We start from the raw sequence: 4075 nt of genomic DNA, 5'->3' as shown, positions 1-4075 counted from the left end.
GGGCAGGCACTACGAGGAGAGGCTACAGGACCTGAACCTGTTCAGCCTCCAAAAGAGAAGGCTGAGGGGGGATCTAGTGGCTGTTTACAAACTGGTCAGGGGGGACCAGCAGGCATTGGGGGATTCCCTGTTCCCCTGAGCACTACCAGGAGTGACTAGAAATAATGGCCACAAGCTGGCAGAGGGTAGATTTAGGCTAGATATCAGGAGGCGCTAATTCACGGTCAAGGTGGCTAGGATCTGGAACCAACTTCCAAGAGAAGTGGTGCTGGCTCCTACCCTGGGGGCCTTTAAGACCCCAGCACTCTTTCCTGCCATGGCAGGGGGATGGACTTGATGATCTGCTCAGGTCCCTTCCAATCCTACCAACATGAAACCTTTCTTTTTGACTTGCTACCTTTCTTCTGATATTAGGTGGTGCAATGCCAGACAGTAAGTACAAGCTATCCCTTGGTATTGGCTTTAGACATCTTATTATTTCACAACAGCTGTCATTTAGAACTGGGTCCAGTTTCCTGGCATGAACCGATTGTTCCCATGTTGGACATACCTACTCTACAGTGCAGTAACATAAGGCAATACCAGTGCTTTGTAATGTAGCTGGGTTTGTGTCACAGCGCGGGGTCCTGGGAGCGGCCATGATCTCTCCTAACGCCCCCTACTGTGCCAAGTTTGAGATAAAGCACCTTCGTTCTCACCCACCATGTCTTCCTTATGTATTTTATAAGGAAGGCTGCCTTTTGTCCCCTTGGACACGGTGCTCTGATTTATCCTGGCCCCTGTTCTGTATTGTCTGACTTGGTGCACCCCAGCCTTATGGGCTATGCGTGGCTCCAACCACTCCTGTACCACACCCCAAGCCTTGCAGATGTACCGGATGTTGTTTGGTCGATTTCCTTTTCGCACCCACTCCGGGGCATCTCAAGTGCCCACTCCGGGGCATCTCACAAGTGGGTCTCAGGTGGCCGTAGCCATGCCTGGCCCCCAAATCCCCTCCTCGGGTCTTAAATTTCCTGTGGGGCTCAGGCAGCCTCAGCCTTACCTGAACCCCAATCCTCTGTGCCTCTTCTCAGGGCTGGGGTCAGTGCGCCCTGAATGTTGTGCTGTCTCTGGCACCGGGGTCCCCACACTACTGTGGAGCCCCTATGAGGCCTCCTCCAACCCCTAATAGCCTCACCCAGTCCTCCGGTCTTATAAAACTATAAACAGAAAACTCAAGCTCCTGGACTATAACATAAAATCTAAGCCATCTGGCTAATAATCATTCAAATCCCTACCAGGGCATTCTCCACCTGGTATCCGTGAACAAAAGCTGCTCAGGCCATCAGGCTTCTCTACTCTGCTTGCTCCAGCAGAGCTCCTTCTCCCTTGGCTGTTAGCAGAGAACTGCCTCCCTGGTCTCAGCCTGGATTATATATAGGTCAGGCTCTGCCCCCTTCAGGTCAGCTGACCAACTGCAGTTGCCCCAGCAACCAGCACCTGTACCTCTTTATAGGAGCAGAGCACTGAAGTGCCCTGCGACAGTTGGCTTCCCACTTTGAGGTGACCAACTTCTGAAGTACATTGTTGCAGGCAGTGACTTTCCCTTTCATTTTCTATACATGTGCTTTGATGGTAAGTGTCCAGTTCAGTGTAACCCCCAAGTACACAGGATTTGGTGATTTATTAGTCAGTTGGATTCCATCCCCGGTGATGTTTAATTTCCACTTGGCTTCTGTATCGTGTAGGTGAAAAACTGTGACCTGTATCTTGGTTGGGTTGGCATGAAGCTGGTTCTTGTAGTAATTTGAGGTGTTGCTCAGTGAACATATCAGTCTGTTCTCAACAGTGGTAAGTCCTTCATTTGCACCAGAATACATAGATCATCAGCATATATGACGCTCCTAATATTACTTTATATGGGTCGGTCATTGGTATATATGGTAAAAAGGATTGGTGCTAGCATGCTACCCTGTGGGTGATCATTTCATTGTCATCTCCAGTGGCTTCATTACTTGAACAGTCCTACATAAGTCTATTCTTTAAAAGATATTGTATGAGATTAGTCATGTGTCATATCATAGACTTTAGCTAGCAAGTTTCAGTAGTTGACTGTCATATGCCACAGACAGGTCTACAAACACAGCACCTGTTATCATCACTTACACAGCCTTGTCACCATGCCTTAGGTATTCTAAGGGTTGATGAAAAATTGCTAAAAAAAATGTAATACCCATAACTTGTTTGCAGGACCAAAGTGCTTGATGTGCTCCATGCATATGTCATCAAGTCTAGCTGCTTTGCTCCTCTTCAAGTGACTTATTCTAGAGTCTAGTTCATCTATTGTGGACTGAGAACTGATCTCATTAAAGCTGTATGCTTCTCCAGGAGGACAGTATAAATCAGCCAAACTATTTCTATAGTGACTTAAGTCTAAAACCATTTTTTTTCTTGTCCTTATATGGAGCATGTTGCATTTTGTATTACTGCCTATATTATACATGGTATGCTCATATCAGAGATTAAATCTGAATGTGGTTGGGTGAAAAATTAATAAAAAACCTCAGGATTGGATTGCTAGAATTAATATTTATAAAATATTGTTTTAGAAGATGTAGGTTTGTATAACTTCCTTCTCACAAAATCTGAATAAAGATATAGAATCCATCCAGTGTATTAAACTGGAAATACCAATGATGTTGCTAATTTATCCCTATCCCCATTTCTATTGCATTTTAAAATGTAAGGTCCTATCCACTCCCAACATCTAACCCCTATAAAATGTAATAATTCAGTAATATAGTAAACATCACCTTAATAAATTGGAAACATGTTTCTACAATATATTGGTAGCCTATTTACTGTAATCTTTACAAATATAAACATATTCTGGAAGAAAAATGATTTCCTAGAAATTTATTCTCTAGGAAACCATTTACTGAAGATTTTACCTAATAAATACTTATAATATCTTTGGAATAAATTTCCTGCTATATAATTTAATTTGTTTTAATATACTGTTACCTTCTATTTACAAAAAATTATGGGGTCTGTGGGTGTGCCTACACATGCAATTAATGAGCTGAAAGTTTACTGTGCAGTAAAATACCTAATAGTAAATTTTCCCTGGGAGTCTATCTACATGTGTGCCCATTGGGTGCTCCTGACAGGAGCAGTTCAGGATAAGGATATGGGTGCCAGCCCTGGGCTGGCAGGGGGCACTGGGCTGATGCCTGGCCTCTGGGGGGTGGGAGGAGCTTTTCCACCTCTGGGGCAGCTGCCTCCCACCCTGTACCTATGTCTTGGGCAGCAGACAGCTGCCCAACTGCTGCAGAGCTAGGGCTGAGACATTGTCCCTTGCTCTGGCACCTGCCTGGCTCTGAAGCTGGCCCCAAGCAGCTCCCATTTCTGATCCAGCAATCAAAGCAGAAGCTGGGAAGCAGGAGGATGCCTGTAGAAGGGAACAGTTCTCCCGCCTCCTGCTGTCTGGGCTCACTGGGGTTCCAGTCAGCTATGTATCTGTGCACTACTGCATGTTTGCTAATATGCAGTAAATCTACTACCTGTATTTATAGGTAGTAGAAAACTGAATTATCATATATTAATGTGCAGTAGCTGCTGCACATGGTTATACAGTGGTGCTTTACTGTGCAGTAGATAAGTCTACTATACAGTACAGCATCTCATGTAGATGTGCCCCTTGTGTGTGGTTTTTTTTAAGAACCTCAATAAGTTCTTTATTATATTAAATATCTTCAATAAATAAACTGCAAAATACTCTATTTTTGGTTGTTTGATCTAACCATGACCCACACTTTAGAGCAGAGGGTGTCCTGGGGCGTGATGGTCTCCATCTCTCCCCCATAGGTAAGAGGATTGACTCCAGGATGAATATGAGTTGCCAATGCGACGAAGCAATAGGCAGAGTCAACTGCACCCTGTCATACATCAACAGGGGCATCACTAACAGGTCCAGAGAGGTCTTGCTCCCCCTCTATGCAGCACTGGTCAGGCTGCAGCTGGAGTACTGTGTCCAGTTCTGGGTGCTGCACTTCAAGAAGGACGTGGAGAACCTGGAGAGGGTCCAGAGGAGGGC

The sequence above is a fragment of the Gavialis gangeticus genome, unplaced genomic scaffold (assembly GCF_001723915.1).
Source record: "Gavialis gangeticus isolate Ggan-Ray unplaced genomic scaffold, GavGan_comp1, whole genome shotgun sequence".
Classification (NCBI taxonomy): domain Eukaryota; kingdom Metazoa; phylum Chordata; order Crocodylia; family Gavialidae; genus Gavialis; species Gavialis gangeticus.
This window is presented reverse-complemented; position numbering follows the sequence as displayed.